General features: G+C 41.3%; 2 long non-coding RNA genes across 2 annotated transcripts in view; one reads left to right on the top strand and one right to left on the bottom strand.

The window, feature by feature from the left end:
- Nucleotides 1-25,813, top strand: part of LOC114673700 (uncharacterized) — a 112,221-nt gene that overhangs the window by 41,959 nt on the left and 44,449 nt on the right. The window lies entirely within an intron of this gene.
- On the bottom strand, nucleotides 11,827-15,826 carry LOC144336517 (uncharacterized). Its single transcript, XR_013408374.1, has 2 exons — nucleotides 15,625-15,826; nucleotides 11,827-13,922 (listed from the first exon to the last, which is right to left on the bottom strand). It is a non-coding gene; the product is annotated as an uncharacterized LOC144336517 (long non-coding RNA).

Consider the following 25,813-nt stretch of genomic DNA (forward strand, 5'->3'; position numbering starts at 1 on the left):
AGGTTTAGAGGACTCAGGGAACCAGCACTGAGAATGGAGGTCACTTTGGCCAGTCAGGAGCTTGTAAGTTAGTGAGAGCCGACTCTTTATATGGGGATTTTCAATGTTCAGATTTACCACTTACTACTCTGTGACTGAGCTTCAATTTCCTCAAGGATAAAATGGAAATACTGTGGTACCTACATGACATGGTGTTTGTAGGGGCTAACTCAGATGTCCATCAAATTCTTAAAACCAGGTCTGTCACATGGCAGGAATTCAGCAAAAGTTAACCATGAGAGTGAGCACTCTGGAGCCCTCCCTCTGCTTCCTAAATGCCTCTTTGTGCTCTGATGCCAGCACCAACTGGGTACGTTTGAGAAATTCTTGGATTCGAAAAGTGGAGATTTTAGTTTTGTAGGTCCAGTTTGGGAACAAGGATCTGTATTTCTAGGAAGCTCCTCAGATAATAATGATGTGGAGTCTTGTTTAGAAATCCTTGCACTAGGAAACACACAGGTGTACACCCATTTGCACACTCATGCAAACAATCTCACATACATCTACTTAGCGAAGCTATAGTATCTTTGAAGAAGAATATTCTTTGAAGAAGATATTCGTTAGTTTTACAATGAAATGAGTTTAGGTATTTATTTACATCCCTGCCTCTTCTAAAGGATTTCATGTGGCAGAGAATGCTTTATGCCAGCAATCCCCAAACTTTTTGGCACCAGAGACCAGTTTTGTGGAAGGCAATTTTTCCATGGGCTGGGGGCAGGTGAAGATGGTTTCAGATGAAACCATTCCACCTCAGATGATCGGGCATTAGATAGATTCTCATAAGGAGTGTGAAGCCTAGAACCCTCTCACGCGTAGTTCACAATAGGGTGTGGGCTCCTGTGAGAATCTAACGCCGTGGCCGTTATGACAGGAGGTGGAGCTCAGGTGGTAATGCTCTCTCACCTGCCCCTCACCTCCTGCAGTGTGGCCTGGTGCCGGTCTGCGGCCCGGGGGTTGGGACCCCTGCTTTACAGCACATTGATTAAGCCTCAGTCAGAGGTTCCTCATATGCCTTTCAAAGATACTCCAGACAAGACTCACTTGGAGGAATGCAGTGGATATGTCTGGCATCTGGGCGTTCCTTCCATGCCATGGAACACATCTGGTTTTTTGAGATAAGCAGAACATTTCCTATCCAGTTTCCCTCCAGGTGTTTGAGGATGTGAAGATGCAGCCCAAGGGGTGAGCAATCTATCCAGCTTCAATGACCAGTTAAAATCCAGTCCTCAGCAGGGTCCTCACTAGACTCATTATGTTCACCATGTGTATGTGCCTAGGTCTTTTCACACAGACACTCTGCACAACAGTCCTTCGGTTACATAGAGCTTTCATCAAATAAATAGACAGCAGACTTTTTCATTCCCTCCACTTTGCACATGCATGCCTTGGAGGCCTAGCACAAAGTGAGGGATTGGTGCACATTTGCAAATGAACATCTTGGAGCAGACAGATGGGTGGATGGTTATCTGGCTTCTACAGAATCCAAATTAAGCTAATACCATTCAAATTCCTTCCCAGCCTATGTTGTGCTTTCTCAAGGTTGCTGAAATTGAATTCAAAAGCCAAGAACATATGCTGGCAAGGCTCAAAGAGCAACTGCCGATTGCAAACACATGGCTTAGCAATGCATAAGGTGCTATGGGTTGACATTTGGTGTTGTTGATTAAGTGGGATAGTCACAAGAACTATCATTCAAATCCATTGCCCTTGCACAGCAGGCGTTAAAAAATTTTGTTTTTTAAACAAAGCACTAAGCAAAATACAAAACAGAAAAATACTGATGCAAATGCTTTATGGTTCTGAAGATGGAAACTAAATTTTGGATTTGATTTTTATAGATGTGGATGGAAAATGCCACATAAAACAAGAGGCTCTGCCATTAGGATTTCTTGCAGCCTTGAGTGCAATTTATGAAACAAGGAAGATTAAGATTCATGGCCATAAAGAATTCAGTATAGAGATACCTTCAGGTCACAAAGCAAAGCAGATTTCTTGTGTGTGTGCAGGAGTCATGTCTGTCCCATCAGTCAAGGATGCCTGTGAGTACCAGGCTAGGGCCAAATCAAATGCTTGCACTCAGAAAATTGCCACCAGGCTTAGAAAGGATAAAGAAAGGGAGGTGGTCACAGAGAGCCTACAAGCCTCCTCCAAAATTCCAGGTTGGAAACACTTTGTTATTGGCAAGTGTCCAGGTTCCTCAGCTTTGCCAAGAGACTCTTTGAAGGCAGGACTAGTCTTAGCCGCATGGGTTAGGATCGTGTGGGTGACATTTTAACAAAGAAGGTGGTCCTGCCGCATGCAGGAAATGAAAATGTGCTGCGCAGAAATCCCTGACAAGGCTGCTGGCCACCGGGCAATCCCATTGTTCTGCAGTTTTTCATTTTGGCGTTTGCTGTTAAAAGAACACCGGCAGTAAGAGGCAGTATGGCTCTGCAGAGCGCCGTGGCACAGCTCTCAGAGCTGCGTCCTTGGCCTTACTGCGGTTTTCCCCGTGGGACTTGGGTGATTCATCCCCCAGGTCTCCATTTCTCCGCCTCTCCTTTGGCAGATTCCCTTTACAAGAGAAATTGTTTGCAGAGCTCCCATCTCTCCCCTCTCCCTTCATTCCTTCTGTAACCATTATTCCTGCTGAATAAATGGATTTGCATATATTCATTGAGGGTTTCCCAAACCCCTTCGAAATGCAATGATAGGCGGCTGGGAGCACGTTTGGAGGAGCGGTGGATGGACCGTGCTGCCTATATAGATTGTGACACAAACCACCACACATGGGTAGAGTTTTTCCCTGCTTCCGCCTTCCATTGTGTAGCTTTTTCTGGGGTGCAGGCCGGCTGGAGCTTGAGGGTCGGAACATGCTGAATTCAGAAATAAATAAAGTAAATCTCATCAAAAGAAATCAATGGTGCTGCTACCACATCCTGAGTGCTGGGCTCAGTGACTGCTTTCTGAAGCAGTGTCTGCCGAGTGCGCCCTCATGACAGAAGATGGTCCCAGACAGCAAAGAAAGCTTCGGGCTGTGCCTGGAGTCACTTCCCGGAGAGCCTCTGTGTCCACAGGTGGGCTCAAGACCAGGGAGTCCCGCAGCAAAGACTACAGCTTGATGCCACTTCACCAAGAGTTTCCCGAAGTTATCTGCTGTCCCAAAGTACTCACTTTTTGGAACCTGTATATGTGAAGAACATCTTTGGGAACCTCGTGACTGATGGGAAGGTGCCCACAGCTGGTTAGCAGCTCAGGCTGAGCAGGTTCAGGGAGAGATATGTGTGGAGGTAGGACTGGGGGCATTCTCAGGGGTCTTTCAATTCTGGGTAGATCGCCCCTTGCAGTGTTTCTCAACCATTTCTTCATGATCACCTCCCTAAGAAGAAAGATAAATTGAAATTTAAATTCTCCCTAATGAGAGAAATGAAATACGGAGACACATAATTTTGTTGAATAACATCGTGCTTTAGAGAGCCACAAACTATTATAACATCCAAATTGTTTTCTCCCTCAAGAATCAATTTTTGCTGCCCTTGAAGGCAACATTGCCTCCCTGCCCCCCCCAGAGAGTCCGTGGTTTAGGGGTCCATGTCAGCTTTCACATCACTTTGCCTGGTTTGGAGGGGATAGGACTGGCCTTCTGGAGAAGCCACTTTCTTCTGCTTTGATGGATCCGGGACCGGGGTGTTGGGTGTGGGGTGTCAGAGGGTGGAGGAGGCAAGGATTTGGCTCTACTGTTCCAGATTCCAGGGAAGTTAGGAGTGGGTTTCCCAGATTCAGATAAAGGGAAACAGATACAAGGACTAGTAATGTATGGAGGTGATAATGGGTCAAGTTTTAAGAGCAAGAGTCCAAATCTGGCTAGACACAGTGGCTCACGCCTGTAATCCTAGTGCTTTGGGAGGCTGAGGCAGGTGGATCTATCACTTGAGCTCAGGAGATCAAGACCTGCCTGGGCAACATGGCGAGACCCCCTCTCTACAAAAAAATTAAAAAATAAAAAATTATCCAGGTGCAGTGATGTGTGTCTGTGGTCACAGCTGCTTAGGAAGCTGAGGTGGGAGGATTGCTTGAGTCCAGGAGGTTGAGGCTGCAGTGAGCCATGATCACGCTATTGTACTCCAGCCTGGGCAACAGGGCAAGACCCACTTCTCAAAAATAAATAAATAAATAAATAAATAAATAAATAAGTTCAAAGATCTTAGCTCTGCCAGTTGTTGGCTGAATAACCAGATAACCTTAGACAAGTTACTTAACCTCCCTCAGCTTCTCTTTCTCAATCTATAAGTTGGGGATCATATGAGCTCACTGGATTTTTGTGAGTAATTTCTCTTCATGACATGAGAAGTGCTTAGGACAGTGCCTGAGGCCTAATTAGCTTTCATTTGAATACCCATTTTTTCTTTTAAAAATAATTACATTATTAATCTGATGCCTAATTTCAGGAAAGTCAGGTGGTAATCTGCCAATACTTCTTTTTTTTTTTTTTTTTTTTTTGAGGGGAATGTAAGTCCAGCAGGATTTTACTTTCATTTATTCTTTCAGTGACTGCTCTGTCCTTCATGAAGAGTATAGAACTGTCATTTGGCAATTGCTGAGAGGTGTAAGTCTTTTTTTTTTTCTTTATTGTACTTAAGTACAATATGCACAACGCGCAGGTTTGTTACATATGTATATATGTGCCATGTTGGTGTACTGTACCTATTAACTCTTCATTTATGTTAGGTATATCTCCTAATGTTATCCCTCCCCCTCTCCCCACCCCACGACAGGCCCCGGTGTGTGATGTTCCCCCTCCTGTGTATGTGTCCAAGTGTTCTCATTGTTTAATTCCCACCTATGAGTGAGAATATGCGGTGTTTGGTTTTTTGTCCTTGCGGTAGTTTGCTGAGAATGATGGTTCCAGCTGCATCCATGTCCCTACAAAGGACATGAACTCATCCTTTTTTATGGCTGCATAGTATTCCATGGTGTATATGTGCCACATTGTCTTAATCCAGTCTGTCACTGATGGACATTTAGGTTAGTTCCAAGTCTTTGCTATTGTGAATAGTGCCACAATAAACACACGTGTGCATGTGTCTTTATAACAGCATGATTTATAATCCTTTGGGTATATACCCAGTAATGGGATGGCTGGGTCATATGGTACTTCTAGTTCTAGATCCTTGAGGAATTGCCATATTGTTTTCCATAATGGTTGAACTAATTTACAGTCTCACCAACAGTGTAAAAGTATTCCTATTTCTCCACATCCTCTCCAGCACCTGTTGTTTCCTGACTTTTTTAATGATTGCCATTGTAACTGGTGTGAGATGGTATCTCATTGTGGTTTTGATTTGCATTTCTCTGATGGTGAGTGATGATGAGCATTTTTTCATGTGTCTGTTGGCTAATAAATGTCTTCTTTTGAGAAGTGTCTGTTCATATCCTTTGCCCACTTTTTGATGGGGTTGTATGTTTTTTTCTTGTAAATTTGTTTGAGTTCTTGGTGGATTCTGGATATTAGCCCTTTGTCAGATGAGTAGATTGCAAAAATTTTCTCCCATTCTGTAGGTTGCCTGTTCACTCTGATGGTAGTTTCTTTTGCTGTGCAGAAGCTCTTTAGTTTAATGAGATCCCATTTGTCAATTTTGGCTTTTGTTGCCATTGCTTTTGGTGTTTTAGACATGAAGTCCTTGCCCATGCCTATGTTCTGAATGGTATTGCCTAGGTTTTCTTCTAAGGTTTTTATGATTTTAGGTCTAACATTTAAGTCTTTAATCCATCTTGAATTAATTTTTGTATAAGGTGTAAGGAAGGGATCCAGTTTCAGCTTTCTACATATGATTAGCCGGTTTTCCCAGCGTCATTTATTAAATAGGGAATCCTTTCCCCATTTCTTGTTTTAGTCATATTTGTCAAAGATCAGATGGTTGTAGATGTGTGGTGTTATTTCTGAGCCCTGTGTTCTGTTCCATTGGTGTATATCTCTGTTTTGGCACCAGTACCATGCTGTTTTTGTTACTGTAGCCTTGTAGAATAGTTTGAAGTCAGGTAGCATGATGCCTCCATCTTTGTTCTTTTGGCTTAGGATTGACTTGGCAATGCGGGCTCTTTTTTGGTTCCACATGAACTTTAAAGTAGTTTTTTTCAATTCTGTGAAGAAAGTCATTTGTAGTTTGATGGGGATGGCATTGAATCTCTAAATTACCTTGGGCAGTATGGCCATTTTCATGATATTGATTCTTCCTATCCATGAGCATGGAATGTTCTTCCATTTGTTTGTGTCTTCTTTTATTTCATTGAGCAGTGGTTTGTAGTTCTCCCTGAAGAGGTCCTTCACATGCCTTGTAAGTTGGATATCTAGGTATTTTATTCTCTTTGAAGTAATTGTGAATGGGAGTTCACTCATGATTTGGCTCTCTGTCTGTTATTGGTGTATAAGAGTGCTTGTGATTTGCACATTGATTTTGTATCCTGAGACTTTGCTGAAGTTGCTTATCAGCTTAAGGAGATTTTGGGCTGAGGCGATGGGGTTTTCTAAATATACAATCATGTCATCTGCAAACAGGAACAATTGACTTCCTCTTTTCCTAATTGAATACCTTTATTTCTTTCTCCTGCCTGATTGTCCTGGCCAGAACTTCCAACACTATGTTGAATAGGAGTGGTGAGAGAGGGCATCCCTGTCTTGTGCCAGTTTTCAAAGGGAATGCTTCCAGTTTTTGCCCATTCAGTATGATATTGGCTGTGGGTTTGTCATAAATAACTCTTATTATTTGGAGGTACGTTCCATCAATACCTACTTTATTGAGAGTTTTTATCATGAAGGGCTGTTGAATTTTGTCAAAGGTCTTTTCTGCATCTATTGAGATAATCATGTGGTTTTTGTCTTTGGTTCTGTTTATATGCTGGATTACATTTATTGATTTGTGTATGTTGAACCAGCCTTGCATCTCAGGGATGAAGCCCACTTGATCATGGTGGATAAGCTTTTTGATGTGCTGCTGGATTCGATTTGCCAGTATTTTATTGAGGATTTTTGCATCGATGTTCATCAGGGATATTTGTCTAAAATTCTCTTTTTTTTGTTGTGTCTCTACCATCTGCCAATACTTCTTAAGTAACACTTTTATATTTTGTCTTGGGAGGAGTAGCGGTGTCCATTTGTCCTTTAAGAAATGATGAATGGTAGGATTTCTTGGCTCTTGTAGTTGGTAACCAGGAGAGCTAAATTTGGGTTAGCATTCTTCAGCAGCCTTCAAATTAGGTCACTTTGTTAGCCATGGACTTATTTTGAATCTTGGCTCTATTGTTTAAAAGCTATGTGAGCTAGTGCAAGTTACTAAATATCATTGTGCCTCAGCGTCCTCTTCAGTAAAATGGGGACAATCTTGCAGCATTGTGAGTCAACAAGGTAATGCATGTAAATTACTTCGTGATTTAGTTTTTGTTCCTGCTACAGTGGACATTGTTGATTGCCTCCTGAGCCTCAGTGCCCCCCACCCTTCCTCTTCCTAACAAAACTTGTTTTGTTCAGGCATTGACCCTACGCAAGACAATCCAATTGCCTTTCAGGGTGCTGGCTTCATCTCTAACTTTAGTTCAAGCCAAATAGCACGTGGCGCTCCCCTGGGTGACCTGAGTTGGTTTGTGCACAGGGAAGTGTGTCATCTCCTACTAGATGTGAGCAAGAGCACATGAGGCCCCAGGTGCCACAGGCAGCCACAGGGCCTCCTGCTGAGGATGCAGCCAGTAGGCAAGTGGAGCACAGAGATAGGAAAGCTGGCATTTCTTTTTCTTCTTTTTTTGGGATTTAACTTTATGGATCAATCATTTATTTTATTTCATTTATTTAATTAAAAAACTTTTTTTTGAGACAGAGTCTCACTCTGTCACCCAGGTTGGAGTGCAGTGGTACAATTTTGGCTCACTGCAACCTCTACCTCCTGGGTTCAAGCAGTTCGCCTGCCTCAGTCTCCCAAGTAGCTGGGATGACAGACGCACACCACTACACCCAGCTGATTTTTGTATTTTTAGTAGAGACAGGGTTTTACCATGTTGGCCGGGCTAATCTCGAACTCCTGGCCTCAAGTGATCCACCTGCCTTGGCCTCCTAAAGTGCTGGGATTACAGGCATGAGCCACAGCGCCCAGCTGAATCAATCACTTACTGATCAATATTCTTGATCAAAACAAAGAGCTAATTAGTATTTTTAAAATTTATTTTTAATTTTTTTTTTCAACTTTTATTTTAGATTCGGGGGTACATGTGCAGATTTGTTATATGGGTATATTTTGTGATGCTGAGGTTTGAGGTATGATTGATGCTGAGGTTTGGGGTATGATTTGGGGTATGATTACCCAGATACTGAGAACAGTACTCAATAGTTAGTTTTTCAACCCTTCCCCAACTCCCACCCTTTCACCTCTAGTAGTCCCCAGAGTCTGTTATTGCCATCTTTTTGTTCATGAGTACCCATTGTTTAACTCCCACTTAGGTGAGAACGTGTGGTATATGGTTTTCTGTGTTAATTCACTTAAGATTATGGCCTCCAGCTGCATCCATACTGCTGCAAAGGACATGACTTTATTCTTTTTGTGGCTGCATAGTATTCCATGGTGTATATATACTGCTTTTTCTTTATCCAGTCCACTGTTGATGGGCACCTAGGTTGATTCCATGTCTTTGCTATTGTGACTGGTACAGTGATGAACATATGAGTGCATGTGTCTTTTTGGTAGAACAATTTGTTTTCTTTTGGGTATATACCTAGTAGTGGGATTGCTGGGTTTGATGGTGATTCTGTTTTAAAGTTCTCTGGGAAATCTCCAAACTGCTTTTCACAGTGTCTTAACTAATTTACACTCCTACCAACAGTGTATAAGCTCTACCTATTCTCCTCAGTCTCATCAGCATCTGTTACTTTTTGTCTTTTTGATAATAGCCATTCTGACTGGTGTGAGATGGTATCTCATTGTGGTTTTGATTTGCATTTCTCTGGTGATTAGTGATGTGGAGCATTTTATCATATGTTTGTTGGCCACTTGTGTGTCTTCTTTTGAGAAGTGTCTGTTCATGTCTTTTGCCCATTTTTTAACAGAATTATTTGTGTTTTTTTTTTCTCTTTCTGTTTGTTTGTTGATTTGTTTATGTTCCTTATAGATTCTGGATATTAGACCTTTGTTGGATGCATAGTTTGTGAATATTTTATCTTACTCCGTAGGTTGTCTATTTACTCTGTTGATAGTTCTTTCTGCTGTGCAGAAGATGTTTAATCAGGTCCCACTTGTCAATTGTTGTCTCTGTTGCAATTGCTTTTGAGGACTTAGTTATAAGCCCAAAGTCCATAATGGTGTTTTTAAGGTTTTTTTTTTTTCTAGAATTCTTATAGTTTGAGGTCTTATATCTTTAATCCATCTGAAGTTAATTTTTGTATATGGTGAAAGTTAGGGGTACAGTTTTGTTCTTCTGCAGGTGACTAGTCAGTTATCCAGGCATTATTGATGACATAGGGAGTCCTTTCCCTATTGCTTATTTTTAACCTTTAGTCAAAGATCAGATGGCTGTAGGTGCATGGTTTTATTTCTGGGTTCTCTATTCTGTTCCATTGACCTATGTGTCTACAATATGGGTTGGCTTTGTGTCCCCAGTCAAATCTCATGTTGAATTGTAATCCCCCAGTGTTGGGGGTGGGGCCTGGTGGGAGATGATTGGATTGTGGGGGTGGTTTCTAATGGGTTAAAACTGTCCCCCTAGTGCTGTCTCATGATAGATTTCTCATGAGATCTGACAGTTTAAAAGTGCATGTCACTTCCTCCTTTGTTCTCTCTCTCTCCTCCCACCATGTGAATATGTGCTTGCTTCCCCTTTGCCTTCTGCCCTGTTTCCCAGGGCCTCCCCAGCCATGCCTCCTGTACAGCCTGTGTAACTGTGAGTCAATTAAACCTCTTTTCTTTATAAACTACCCAGTATTAGGTAGTTTTTTATACCAATGTGGGAACAGACTAATAAGGTCTGTTTTTGTACCAGTGCCATGCTGTTTTGATTACTGTAGCCTTATAGTACAGCCTGAAGTCAGGTAATGTGACATTTCCAGCTTTTTTTCTTTTTGCTTAGGATTACTCTGGCTATTTGGGCTAATTTTTGGTTTCATATTAATTTTAGAATAGTTTTTCTAGTTCTGTGAAAAATGACATTGGTAGTTTGGTAGGAATAGTGTTGAATCTATACATTGATTTGGGCAGTATGGCCATTTTAGTGATACTGAGTCTTCTGATCCATGAGCATGAAATGTTTTTTCATTTGTTTGTGTCATCTGTTATTTCTTTTAGCAGTTTTATAGTTCTCCTTGAAGAGATTTTTCACCTCCTTGGTTAGATGCATTTCTAGGTATATTATTATTTTTTGTGGCTATTGTAAATAGAATTGCATTATTAATTTGGCTCTCAGTTAGAACATTATTGATGTGTAGAAATACTGCTGATTTTCGTACATTTATTTTGTATCCTGAAACTTTACTGAAGTTATTTATCAGTTCCAGGAGCCTTTTGGTGGAGTCTTCAGGGTTTTCTAAGTATAGAATCATATCATCCATGAAAGAAGAGGACTTGACTTCTTCTTTTCCTATTTAAATGCCTTTTATTTCTTTCTCTTGCTTGATTGCTCTAGCTAGCACTTCCAGTACTATGTTGAATAGGAGTGGTGAGAGTGGGCATCCTTGTCTTATTCTAGTTCTCAAGGGGATGGTTCAAGTTTTTGCCCATTCAGTATAATGTTGCCTGTGGGTTTGTCAGAGATGACCCATTATTTTGAAGTATGTTCCTTTGATGGTCGGTTTCTTGAGGATTTTTATCACGAAGGGATGTTGGATTTTATCAAAAGCTATTTTTGCATCTATTGAGAAGATCACATGGTTTTTAATTCTGTTTATTGACTTCAAAAATGATTTATTTAATCACATTTATAGATTCATATATGTTGAAACAATCTTGAATCTCCAGAATAAAGACTACTTTATTATGGGGAATTAACTTTTTGATCTGCTGTTGGATTCAGTTTACTAGTATTTTGTTGAGGATCTTGCGTTTGTTGTGTTCATTAGGATACTGGCCTGTAGTTTTCTGTTTTTGTTTGTTTGTTTGTTTGTTTTGCCAGGTTTTGGTATCAAGGTGATACTGGCTTCCCAGAATGAGTTAGAGAGGAGTCCCTCCTCCTCAATTTTTAAGAACAGTTTTAATAGAATTGGTACCAGTTCTTCTTTGTACATCTGGTAGAATTTGTCCATGAATCCATCTGGTCCAGGGCTTTTATTGTTAATAGGTTTTTAATTAGTGCTTTATTTTCAGAACTCAATATTGTTCTGTTTAGGGTTTCAGTTTCTTCCTGATTCAATCTTGCAAGTTCTGTGTTTCCAGGAATTTATCCATTTCTTCTAGATTTTTTAGTTTATGTGCATAGAGGTGTTCATGACAGTCTCTGGGGATCTTTTGTATTTCTGTGGGATTAGTGAAAACTTGCATTTCTGATGGCACTGCTGAGCCACTGACCAACCAGACCTGAAGTGTTCCTTCCTCTTGGCTTCTGGTTATGTGTCAGAATAAGAAATAAAATCTTTCTCTATTGTGTAAGGCAGTTTGAGTGCAGATTAAAAGTATCTCAACTAATACGTCTATTTTTCCAGAATCGTTGCGACTTTGGATTTTATTTTATCCATCCCTTCCTCTGTTCATTTATTCAGCTTTTTTCTTTGCTGAGCCCCTATGTGAAAAGCACTATACCACATACTGTGGAAATATAAATGAATCAAATTCTCAGCCCATATGCTTAAGAAACAGAAATCTATTTTGGAAAAAAGAAAGTCCAAAAAATGGTTTGAAGATAAATGCATGGCTCAGATGACAAGACAATAGCTGATGAGATGTGCATCTTCCTGTGGGCAGGGAGGTCAGGGATAAGACCACAGACTATGAGTGAGGGGGGCCCATGTGGGACACGTCCCTGGGGCACGACCATGTGGCGAGTATTGGGGGCCATGGGTGGCCAGTTTGGTTGGAGAATTCTCATAAGAAAGACAAGGGCGGAGTCTAGAGAATCTTGAATGCCAATTCAAAGATTTTGAAATAAAAAAAAAAAGTAGAATAGAAGATTCACTGAGTAGTTTTGAGCCATAGTGTGATAGGATGAAACGGTATATTAGGAAAAGTAAATTGATGAAATTGTGGACTGAGGCACTGGCTTGGATTTTCTATCTTGTGCTCCCCTCACCCCTTTTGAAATGATGACACATGGAGCACACAGATTCTGCTGCTTCTGTCTGCTCTAACTCTCGTGTTTCCAGTCATGCTCTCCCACGATATTAGTGAGAGCCTCTCTTTGCACTAAAGCAGGCTCTAAGGATGTGAGGGTTTGCATCTTGTGATGTAGGAGATTTCTTTGCATTTTACATGATATTTCTCGACCTCAAGTGTGTGGAGTTGACCTCATCATACTTCTCAGCTCATGGTGACTCAGGGTTGAGAGGGAATTCTGAGTTTAATATCCTATTGTAAGCCAGCCCATGATGCAGATGGCTGATCCATTTATCATCATTGTCTCCTGTTATCATCCATATTCTGAGTCTCGCACTGTTGCCCAGGCTGGAGTGCAGTGGCGTGATCTTGGTTCACTGCAAGCTCCACCTCCCAGGTTCATGCCATTTTCCTGCCTCAGCCTCCTGAGTAGCTGGGACTACAGGCGCCCACCATCACGCCTGGTTAATTTTTTGTATTTTTAGTAGAACGGGGTTTCATCGTGTTAGCCAGGATGGTCTCGATCTCCTGACCACATGATCCGCCCGCCTTGGCCTCCCAAAGTGCTGGGATTACATGTGTGAGCCACCGTGCCCTGCCTGTCCATATTCTTAAACATTGAAGATAGTCCAATAGTATTTAGACCATTGGTTCTGCCTTTAGCTAGAGAAGAAAAAGAAACTTCCATTCAAGTCAGAACAAGTTCTGCTCTTCCAGATCATCAAATTCTGAAAGGCCGAGTCTCTTATAATCACCTTCTAGTGTATTTAGTGATCCGATTTATTGCATTCATTATAAATGTGGACAACTCTATAGTTATATCATTAGTGCTCATTCAATCTAAAATAACTCAAGACCATTCTGCAACAAATTAGCAATTATAAATATGGCCTTTTACTAATCTTAATAGAGACAGTCCTATATTCAACAGTAGTAGGTAGTTACAATAGTTCCTTCCCAAGCATTTACTTATTTTCTCATTCAGTTATTCAGTAAACATTTGAGTGTCCACCATGTGTTGTGTCTGTTACCAAATGTGGAGATGACTCCCAATCCACTTCATTATTTCCCTTTCACTGTTCAAACGTGGACGTGTTGTCCACTGCTCCCCTGAGATGGGTCTAAGACCTCTTGGTCCTCCCAATTGTCAGATTTAATAGAATCCTTCACTGGTACCGTGACTTGGGGGTGCTGGTTACTGTTGATCACCGTCTCCTTGAAGTGCTTCCCTTGACTATTACGAGATTTTGCTGGTTCTTCCAAGTCTCTGATGACTTATCTCTTAAATGTTGGAATTCTTCAGAAGTCTGATCTTGGTCCTCTTTTCTTCTAAAGCCTTGTTCACCGCCAGACAGTCTCACCCTAAATGCTGGTGCCTCTGACATCTTTCTCACTAGCCTGACCTTTCTCTGGAGATTGGACCACTGTGCCCATCCTCTCCCTGGGGCCACCTCTCAGTCTGTATCCTAAAATAAAGTCATCATCTTTCCATACCAGTCCTCTTCCCATATTTTCTGTCCTGGCTAATTGTGATTGTCAACAAAGTCAGTGGATCCATTGTGGGGTTGGTCCATGAGATAGATGCTGCAGAAGATGTTTCCATCTTCCTTTCCACGTCGTCACTTGTGTCTGTATTGATTGTAAGGTGGATAAGAGTGGTGTTAAAATGAAACACTAATGGTTGGTCTTTTCTAATATACTAGAATAACTTTTCCTGAAAAAATGTAAGTCCCTTTAGCTTGAGCTCTTGAGGGAAAGAGAGAGAAGTGGAGTTAAGACCACTTTGTTGGCAGGCCATGGGAGTATTCTACATCTTTGAATGACTTCTGGCCTGGGTGTCCAGGTAGAGGAGAGTTTTGGAACCAGTTACTTTTTGGACTATACCTGGGAGTTTGTCAGTGTTGGATTAAATGTAGTCAGAAGATAGAGGTGGTGGAGTGTCAGGAGAGATCCTGCCCCCATGGTCTCATCTCTGGGTCCCTCAGGGCAACCTTTCCACATGGCTTCAGGCCGTGCAGAGCTGCACAAGGTGGGCTCTGCCTTTGCACAAACTCTTGTCTCTGCTGGAAGTACTCATTCATTCATCTTTTTTTTTTTTCTTTTTTTTTTTTGAGACAGGGTCTTACTCTGTCACCCAGGTGGGAGTGCAGTGGTGCAATCGCAGCTCACTGCAGCCTCGAACTCCTGGATTCAAGCAATCCTCCCACTGCAGCCTCCCAGGAAGCTGGGACTGCAGGCGCATGACACTCTATCTGGCTAGTTTTTTACATTTATTTTTTGTAGACACAAGGTTGCACAAAATGTTGCCCAGATTGGCCTCGAATTCCTGGGCTCAAGCTATCCTCCCAGCCTCCTAAAGTGCTGGGATTATAAGTGTGAGCCACCATGCCCAGCTTCATTCATCAAACATAAAAGGAATGACCCAGGAATTCCACCCCTAGACTTATACCCCAGATAACTGAAATCAGGGACTTGAACACCAATGTTCATCACTATTCACAATAGCCAAAAGAGGGGAGCAACCCAAGTGTGTCCATTAACACATGAGTGGAAAAACACAATGTGGTGTGTGCATACAATGGAACGCTACTCAGACATACAAAGGAATGAAAATAGGAAACATGCTACAGCATGGATGAACCTTGAAGACATTATGCTAGGTGAAATAAGCCAGACACAAAAGGATAAGTATTGTATAATTTCACTTATATAGAATACCTGGAATAGTCAAATTCATGGAGTCAGAAAGTAGATGAGAGGTTGTCAGGTGCCTGGGGTGGAGAGAGAGGAGTAGGGAGTTATTGCTAAATGGTTACAGAGATTCTGTTTGGGGTGGTGAAAGGTTTTGGAACCAGAGAGTAGTGATGGTTGCACAACCTTGTGAATGTAATTAATGCAGCTGAATTGTACATTTAGACACGATTAAAATGGGAAAATTTAAGTTACATATATTTCACCGAAATAAAAAACTATAAATGGAGGGATAACATTTACCATGACGGATCCTAGTATACTTGTAGACCTATGTGCATGGGGTTTCTGGGCCAGGAACCATGCTTGATTTAACTGTGTGTCCTTGAAGTTCTGCACATTGGAAAGACAGACAAGGAGGGTTTTGGAGCTGGTCTTGCGCAGCCAAGCGATGAGCAGCATTGCCTTCTTATCCCGTAAGAGAGAACTTTCATTTTTAGTATGCTGAAATTCAGCTGCAGGGGTGGCCAGGCCCATTTTTGCTGTAAGTATCTGGCATTTTGTGACGTTCTGGGGTAGAAGGAGCAGAGAGGGCTGAAAACTGGGTACAGTGTTTTCTGGAGACAAGACTCGAACTCACCTGGAGGCTGGCATGGTTTGTTGAGGGCACACGTGGAGCTGGACTTGGGAAAGTGAGCTCAGGTCTTGCTGGAGAGGACTGGGTTCTCAGCTCAGCACTGCCAGGTAGAGAGGCAGGGACGTGTCCTGGAGACAGTGGCTGAATTGAGCCTATGCACCCAGAAAACCTGACTTTCTCTTTCCCCTGCAGCTGAACTCTTCCTGGACAGCTTGCGGGAGGCACACGTGACCTGCACAGGCACCAGCCTCGTGGCTTCAGCACTAGGCAGGCGCTGCCCGTCAGGGCTTGTAATTATGTTGATCAGAACTGTCTTTTCCCTGGGGGAAGGATGGCTCTTCTTTTTCTTCTTCATTGTTCCTTAAAAGAAATAAAAGACGAAAACAAAAAGGACTCCTCTTCCATTCCTTCAACATACCGTGGCATCTTCAGAACTGGGGACTTGAAACCTAAAGCTGATCCTAATTTCTGATGGGTAGAATGTGCGTTTGGGATTCTTTTCCACATCAAATTGAATCTGTCTTGGACTGATTTCCTGGAAGTGTTTTTCATTAGTATAATAGTCCTCAGCTGAGAGATCACAGGATCAGATGCTACAGAAGGGGAAACGCGAACTGGGGATCATCAAGTCCATCCTCCAGGGAGACGGAGACCCTCAGTGGCTGCTTTTGGGGGAACTTTGCTAATGAAAAATTGTTCCTTCTCTAGGCATATTCCCAGGGCAGGGGCATGGGGTGTGGTGAGCCACCTACTTTAGTGGTTAAAATCTTTATTCTTTTGTTTATTGAAACTATACGCAAGAAAGAAATTGGGTTCAACCAACCAACCGATCAACCATCCAACCAATGAAGTTTGTCATGCACCCACCAGTTGCCAGTCTTTCAGTGGTGCCCGGAATATCATGATTAATCAATGAAGTATTAAGAGAGCAAAGTTCCAGGCACTGAGGAGCTTCCAGGCACTGAGACAGAGCTCCGTCAGTATTTAATGACTCTCTTCCTGGTCTCAAATGTGTCCTTCTGTGTAATGCATATGTCCACCCTGTGTCTCTCCTACAGAGGGTTCCGGAATGATGGAGGAAATCCTTCTGAAACTCTTTTCTCCCCCACTTCTCTGATATATGACTTGTTTACTGCAGGCTGTTAACAGCCTTGAGAGTGTCTTTAATCCTCAGCCAGGGTCTTTAAATATAATACATCAATAACAGGTAATTATTCACTTTGAACTCTTTGCTCCTTTCCCCCATACCCTGCGGGGCGAGACTTGGAACTTTTAAGCACAGTAACAGATTCTTCCTATCAAAGTGTCAAAACTCATAAGGCCCATGTCAAGGAATTCATTTGCTTACTTTAATCTGCCTCCCCTCCTCCCTCCTTTCCCTTCGCTCACCGCGGGCTTTGTGGATTACTGTACGGAGGGCTAGTTTTCATCCTTGTGTGTTTTCTTTAAGCCGGCACCACCTTGGACCCTGAAGGATTCGCCCCCACACACGCAACCTTGTGGCCCTGAAGAGTTGCATGCAGTTGAGTCTGTTGCTCCTGCCTGTCACGTTATTCCTGTTTTGAACGTGTGCAGGAACATCCTGTCAAATTCAAAACTTCCTTTTGCCCCAAACCGATCTTTGATCTGGGAGGCCTGGACACAGCTGGCTTGGAGCAGCTCGTGTTGTGTGTGCTGGTGCCTGCCCTGGGAGCCCTGTCCCAAGCGTCTTGGAGCAACAGGGGTGTGTTTGTCCTGTTGGCTGGGGTGGTGATGGATGGCCCAGGCTGCCATTGGTCCAGCCCTGTTCAGAAGACAGCACTGTCTCCAGGGAGCTCTCCCAAAGTTCTTGGGCACTGTCTGTGGCTGTAGATTCATCTCTTCATAGGAAGCCACTTGCAATTCTTCCACATGTTTCTCTTCCCAACACGTTGGAAGAGCCAAATGATTGCTCTAACTTTATTGCTAAATTGTTGCATAAAGTGGTACAAGTCTGGTTTCCTGTTCGTATGAAATCTTTATTGCCTGCCCAAGGCTCCCTTGTATGTGTGAAGGGGTTTTCAGGGCACTCGCTGAAGTGGCGCATGATACAAATGCTGTTCACTCAGAAAGAGAAGGTTTGGCTGTGCGGAACAGCGGGTCAAAGAGTACTGTCCGTATGTCCTTCCTCGGGCTCTCCTGAGGCAATGACATCAATGGTGAACCAGGAACTCATTCTAGATTTAAGGAGTTTGCCAGGTTTAACTGAAGGGAAACATTACAAGTGTTGCCTGACATTGAAAAAGTGACCCACATTTCCATACCCAAATAATCAAAATGGATAATTTGGTTCTGTGATGTTCCTCAGGTAATTTTCTTAATTGCTAATGATATAAATTAACTTTGAACATAGAAGCAACAAGCTCTTACAGGATGTTCTGGAGTCTCGCTAGGGAATAGTGGCTAATGAAGTTGAAACTTTTGCTCTTAAATTTAATTCCATCCTTGACCTTGCCATTGACCTTTGGCCTATTGCCTCCCCTTTTGATATGTTTCCCCATGGTTTTGATGGTTATACAATATCAAAGGGGCCTTCACATGTCATCAAGAACTTATGTGATGAGCAATGTATTTATATTGAAGGGCACTGAAGAATTCAGACACTGTCTGCACAGGATGTCAACATATCCTTTATTTTAATCGATGTGTTAAAAAAATCAGTGTTTGGATAGCATGAAGGTCAATGAACTAGTGGGATGACTATATTTTTCTTTTATCCAACAGTTGTTGTGGCCACATAAGATGATGTCTAAATGCTCTACGTACATAATTAATAATGGTATGAAAAGCAAGGGCACCACGGAGTGCTAACCTTCATGGAGGGTTTGTTTGCCCATGAATACAGCTCGATAGGGAGGGTGCACGGAGCCCTGTGAAGAGAGAAGCCAGGTTTAAAGCTCCGTCTGTTTTGGAACCTCGGGCATGCAGAGGAGCATCTGGTAGAGAAGACATCCAGAGTTCCTCTTCCTCTGTTTTGTGATTCTTTCTCTCATTTCTATTGCAGCCTGATTACAGGTTAGGCTTCCGCAGACTGCTCTGGCCAGCCAGGGGCTGGAAGATGGGGAGTGCCAGGAGGAGTAGTGGATCACGTTAATTACAGGCCCAGGGGTATTGGGATATTTCTTTCCTTTGGTTAACCTTCTGCAACTTTGTTAGCAGCTTAGGGAACTGGAGGATGCTTGTCATCACCACACTGGCTTCCCACAACTGGCAACCTTTCTAGCTGAGAAACTATCAGAAACGTGGAATTCACCAGCATGAATTCCTAAAGGAGTATGAATGGTAGCTGTAAATATTGATTGATTGTTAGTTTACAGTGTCAAAATGAGTTATTTGTCACATGCTTCAACAACCCCACCATGGTGCCTTGCATCAAACAGATAGTTTATGTTTTTAATCATCAGAACTAATCTGTTAATATAAACAGAAGACAGCAGATGTTTTTCAATAAAAATCGAATAAAAGGGATAACTGATTGTTTTAGAAATAACGGTTTTAATGAATCTAACTAGAAATAAGTAGGTATACATATTTAAAAAAGAACTGACATAGTTTACATACATTAGGAAGAGTCGTATAATAGTACACACAAAAAAGCAGAAAGAGCTGGTGCCAGCTCCGTATATACAAAGGAACCTAAGCAAATTATAGACAACCCCTCAAATTATGAACATGGGGTTATTAACACTCTACACATTTCTAAAACTTAGATCATGAGATCAGTGTTCTGGGTGGGTCAGAATTGTATTCAATTTTTGGTGCCTCAATTTTAGGGAGACATGAAATCAAGAGCACCAAGAAAAGGCAAGATGATGAGGGGTCTTAAAACTATCTCAAATAAGGAATAGCTAACGGATTTTATCTGGAGAAGACTGGGGGAATATGAGATGTTGGCCTTCAAAGAGTTAAAATACTCTTGCAGAAAAGGGAGTAGATTGTTTTTCTGGGAGAATGGCTAACATTTCAGGAGAGGGAAATTCCTTTCAATGTAAGAACTACAGCTTTCCAACTTTGGAGTGGAAGTTGCTGTTAGGTAGTGAGCTCCTGTGCGCTGGACACTTTATGAATGTAGGGGTGCTGGAGAAGAATTATTCACATATTGAAAGGGAGTTCAAATAAAATTATATGAAAGCCCCTTTCTTTGAAGCCATGTGTGGGCTAGGGGTTGCCCAGGCCTTCTCTTCTACCTTCTACCTTTTGCTAGAAGATTCCCAGCAAACCTGTTCCTCTTGTTCATAGTATTATCATGAAGATTAGAAGAGCGTTAAAGACTAAATTTTAGAAGACAGTAAAATCATGACTCTCACACAATCATAAAATGAACATGTGCCAAGGATTTTATTTAACTCAATTAATGAGGAAGTCACTCGATATTACAACTGGCTCAAAAGAGAACTCAAGATCCACCCATCTATAGTCAGATAAAGAAGGACTGGTCAACATGGTGAGACCTCGTTTCTACTAAAAATACAAAAATTAGCCGGGAGTGGTGGTGGGTGCCTGTAGTCCCAGCTTCTCGGGAGGCTGAGGCAGGAGAATTGCTTGAACCCGGGAGGCGGAGGTTGCAGTGAGCGGAGATGGCGCCTCTGCACTCCAGCCTGGGCGACAGAGTGAGACTCCATCCCAAAAAAGAAAAAAAAAAAAAGGGCAGACGAAATGAACTTACATATCTTACATATGCAATGGAGGCAAAACTGGTCAGTTTCTACAGGGTGATAGTCAGTTGTATTCCACTGGACACAATTTGCGTTTCCACAGATAGGAGTAAGTTGCCTCACTCCCAGTTTGCTACAAGTTAACTTTCATCTCTACAGAATTGTAAAACACTCTAGTCAAAGACAAAGCGAGGAGCATACCCCCGAGGCATCTCTAGGATTCCACTGAAAAGACGGCCAGTGATCTTTTCTGTCCAGTTGGAGACTGTCCACATTTTTCCCTACATCAAGTAACATGTGAGAGGTTTTCCCCAAAGTTCCTGACAAATGATGTGTCCTCAGTAAACATGATTTATTATTGATTCATCATTGTGATTTTTGCCCAAGTTTCCTGGGGAAGATGAACCATCCGGTGGCTGACATGAGGTACTCTCTGACCAAGGTCAGGATCACCGTTTTTTCTCTTCCCTCTGGAAATATTACACATACATCAAGCTACCTGCTTTTTCCTGTCTTTCATCTCCCACAGACAAATGCATTTAATGTTAGAAAATCTTTGCTTCTAATGTGCGTATAAAATCCTCCTTTTCCTTGTTCTCTTCCAATTCTCTTTCAGTTTCTTATTGTAGGAAAATGTCTCTCTGATTCAAATTTGTAGTTAAGCTTAAGAATAATTCTAGTGATCTTCCTCTCTTTTTTTTTATTTATTTATTTATTATTATTATACTTTAAGTTGTAGGGTACATGTGCATAACGTGCAGGTTTGTCACATATGTATACTTGTGCCATGTTGCTGTGCTGCACCCATCAACTCGTCATTTACATCAGGTATAACTCCCAATGCAATCCCTCCCCCCTCCCCCCTCCCCATGATAGGCCCCGGTGTGTGATGTTCCCCTTCCTGAGTCCGAGTGATCTCATTGTTCAGTTCCCACCTATGAGTGAGAACATGCGGTGTTTGGTTTTCTGTTCTTGTGATAGTTTGCTAAGAATGATGGATTCCAGCTGCATCCAAATCCCTACAAAGGACTCAAACTCATCCTTTTTAATGGCTGCATAGTATTCCATGGTGTATATGTGCCACATTTTCTTAATCCAATCTGTCACTGATGGACATTTGGGTTGATTCCAAGTCTTTGCTATTGTGAATAGTGCTGCAATAAACATACGTGTGCATGTGTCTTTATAGCAGCATAATTTATAATCCTTTGGGTATATACCCAGTAATGGGATGGCTGGGTCATATGGTACATCTAGTTCTAGATCCTTGAGGAATCGCCATACTGTTTTCCATAATGGTTGAACTAGTTTACAATCCCACCGAGAGAAACAAGAAATGGGGAAAGGATTCCCTATTTAATAAATGGTGCTGGGAAAATTGGCTAGCCATAAGTAGAAAGCTGAAACTGGATCCTTTCCTTACTCCTTATATGAAAATTAATTCAAGATGGATTAGAGACTTAAATGTTAGACCTAATACCATAAAAATCCTAGAGGAAAACCTAGGTAGTACCATTCAGGACATAGGCATGGGCAAAGACTTCATGTCTAAAACACCAAAAGCAACGGCAGCAAAAGCCAAAATTGACAAATGGGATCTAATTAAACTAAAGAGCTTCTGCACAGCAAAAGAAACTACCATCAGAGTGAACAGGCAACCTACAGAATGGGAGAAAATTTTTGCAATCTACTCATCTGACAAAGGGCTAATATCCAGAACCTACAAAGAACTCAAACAAATTTACAAGAAAAAAACAAACAACCCCATCAAAAAGTGGGCAAAGGATATGAACAGACATTTCTCAAAAGAAGACATTCATACAGCCAACAGACACATGAAAAAATGCTCATCATCACTGGCCATCAGAGAAATGCAAATCAAAACCACAATGAGATACCATCTCACACCAGTTAGAATGGCAATCATTAAAAAGTCAGGAAACAACAGGTGCTGGAGAGGATGTGGAGAAATCTTCCTCTCTTAAGGAAAGAACAATTGTAAGTTTTAACTAAATTTATAAATGATGAAGTTTAGATTCAGTCATTTCAGCAAACAAAAGCTAAATAACCGTTGTTTTGAGTTACTGAAGACTCAAACATTGACACAGGAATAATACAAATTGAAAAAATATATTTTAACTTACATTAAATATATAAATGCAAGTTAAATGTTCACACAGGTATGCCCTGCCATTCCTATATGAGCCCTGTTGTCCATGGTTCTGAGTTACTTTTGGATTTGGGGGCAGTGTTGTTTCTTATAACCATGGTCTACAGGTGACCTGTGTCCAGCTTTCTCAGAAACTCAGACCCAGGTTACGGGGAGGAAGCAGAAGAGAATGGTGGGTGTTGCACAGAAACTATTGCCGCTGAAAGATTGCTAGGAAGAAATTCAGACAGCATTTCACATAATGCAATATCAAGTCATCAAGAAAGAAACTACGGTTGACCATAATGGAAAGATCGTATTGCTAAAAAAATGTAAATTGTTTGTCTATCAAGTGAAATGAGGCTGTGCAAGTGTTGACTAGGCCGTGGGTTCTCTGGGTGTTGGAGCAGATGGCAGTGGGGATGGCAGGACATGGTGTTGACAGCTGACTTGTGCCAGAGGACTCACTGCTATGGTTTCTTGTGTTGATAAGAGTCTGCTTTTCATTGTTCTAGAACAATGGAATTCGGACTTACATTTTATAATTTTTGTAGTCATTTTTTGCTCTTTTGAAAGTTTTATCCCATTTCTGATCATTACACATGCGTTTTCCGTGTCTGTGAAGCTGCAGGAAAGCACGTCCTGGCTCCCCTCAGGCCCTACCTGTCACTAGGTTTCTTACCGATCTCATCGTGTGTACCGGCACAGCCAGAATCCCCCTCCCCCGGTGACTTTATGGATATACAGGGAAGATCCTAGAAATATGTGTAGAATCATTATAAACACCTCTTATACTGTTTAAAATGCAAGATGAGGAACATTCCTTCTATACCTAATTTGTGGAGAGTTTTTTATCAGGAAATGATGTTGAATTTGGTCAAATGCCTTTTCTCCATTTTGAGATAATGATATGCTTTTTGTCCTTCATTCTGTTAATATGATGAATCACATTTATGAATCTGTGTATGCTGAAACATCCTTGCATCCCAAGGATAAATGCTACTTAATCATGGTGAATGACCCTTTTAATGTGCTGTTGAATTTGGCTTGCTGGTGTTTTGTGGAGGATTTTTACATTTACATTTGTAGAAATATCCAACATCTTTACATGATAAAAACTTTCAACAAATTCAGTAGAGAAGAAATGTCTCTCAACACGGTAGAGGTCACATAGGACAAGCCTACCGCTAACCTCACACTCAAGGTTGAAAAGCTGAAAGCTTTTCTTCTAAGACCAGGAATAAGACAAAAACATCCACTCTTGCCATTGCTACTCAACAAGGTATTGGAAGTCCAAGCCAGAACAATTAGGCGAGAAAAAGAAATAAAAGGCACCCAGGTAGGAAAGAAAGAAGTTAAATTCTCTGTTTGCTGATGACATAACCTTATATACAGAAAATCCTAAAGACTCCACCAAAAACTGTTAGAACCAATAAATGAATTTAGTAACATTGTAGGATAGAAATCAACATAAAGAAATAAGTAACGGTTCTATACAATGAACTATCAGAAACAGAAATTAAGAAAACAATTCCATTTACAATAGCATAAAAAGGAGCAAATTTAATCAAGTGAAAGATTTGTATATTGAGAATGATAAAACATTGTTGAAAAAAATTGAAGAACATGCACATAAATGGAAAACTATCCCATGTTCATAGATTGGAAGAATTAATTTTGTTAAAATGTTCATAGTACCCATAGTTCATATGGGTATCCATATGATCCCAAAATGTTTATAGTACCTATCTGTGGACTTAACATAATCTCTATCAAAATTCCAATGTCATTCTTTAAAGAAATAGAAATGGAAAAAAAAAAAAAAAAAACCCTAAACTTCATAGGGAACTGTAAAAGACCCCGAATAGCCAAAGAAATCTTGAACAAAAAGAACAACGCTGGAGGCATCACACTCCATCGATTTCTGAATATATTACAAAGCTATATTAACCAAAAAAGCATGGTACTGGCATAAAAACAGATGCATTGACCAATAGAACGGGATAGAAAGACCAGAAATAAACCCACACATTTATCATCAATTGACTTTAGACAAAGATGCCAAAAACAAACAATGGACAAAGGACAGTCTCATCAACAAATGATGTTGGGAAAACTGGAATTCCACATGCAGAAGACTGGAGTTGGACCCTTATCTTACACCATATGCATAAAAGTCAACTCAAAACAGATTAAATACTTAAATGTAATACCTAAAATTATAAAATTACCAGAAGAAAACATAGACGAAAAGCTCTGTGACGTTGGTCTGAGCAATGATTTCTTGGATATAACCCACAAAGCCTAGGTAAGAAAAGCAAAAAGAGATCAATGGGATTACATTCAACTAAAATGTTTCTGAACAGCAAAGGAAACAATTAATAGTGTGAAGAGACAACCCATGCCTTGAGGAAATACATTTGCATATCTGAGAGGAGGGTAATAGCTAAGATATATAAAGAACTTAACTCAGTACCAAGATAGCAAATAACAATGACTAAAAGTGGGCAAAGGACCCAAATAGACATTTTTCTAAAGAGGACACACAAATAGTCAGCAGATATATAAATACTTTCAACATCACTAATTATCAGGGAAATGCAAACTAGAACCATAAGAAGATATCACATGTTACAACAGCTATTGAGGATGCAGAGACAAAGGAATCCTTAGATACAGTTGTTGGGAATGTAAATTAGTGTAGCCATTGTGGAAAACAATATGGGGGTTCCCAAAACACTAAAAATAGAATTACCATCTGACCTAGCAATCCTACTTTTGGGTATGTATCCAAAGGAACTGAAATCAGTGTCTCATAGAGATCTACACTCCCGTGTTCATTGCAGCATGCTATGGTTTGCATGTTTGACACAACTAAGCCTCATGTTGAAATCTGATCCCCAGTATTGGAGGTGGGGCCTCCTGGGAGGGATTTGGGTCATGGGAGTGCATCCCTCATGAATAGATTAATGCAATTCCCAAGTGTGAGTTCTCACTCTGTTGGTTCCCACAGGAGCTGGTTGTTGAACCAGTCTTGCTGCTCCCACCGCACCCTGCCTTTCTGCCTCTCTCTCCATGTGATCTCTGCATGCTCAGCTCCCTTTCGTTTTCTGCCCTGAGTGGAAGCAGCCTGAGGCCCTCACCAGGAGCCAAGCCGTGCTGGCACCATGCTTCTTGTACAGCTTACAGAATGGTGAGCCTAGTGAACCTCTTTTCTGTATAAATTACCCAGCTTCAGGTATCCCTTTATAGCAACACTAAATGGACTCAGATACAGCATTAATCACAATAGCCAAGATATTGAATCAACCTGTGTTCATCAACAGATGGATGGATAAAGCCATAAAAAAGAAGGAAATTCTTTCATTTG

This window comes from Macaca mulatta, chromosome 18 (genome assembly GCF_049350105.2).
Source record: "Macaca mulatta isolate MMU2019108-1 chromosome 18, T2T-MMU8v2.0, whole genome shotgun sequence".
In the NCBI taxonomy this organism is placed as follows: domain Eukaryota; kingdom Metazoa; phylum Chordata; class Mammalia; order Primates; family Cercopithecidae; genus Macaca; species Macaca mulatta.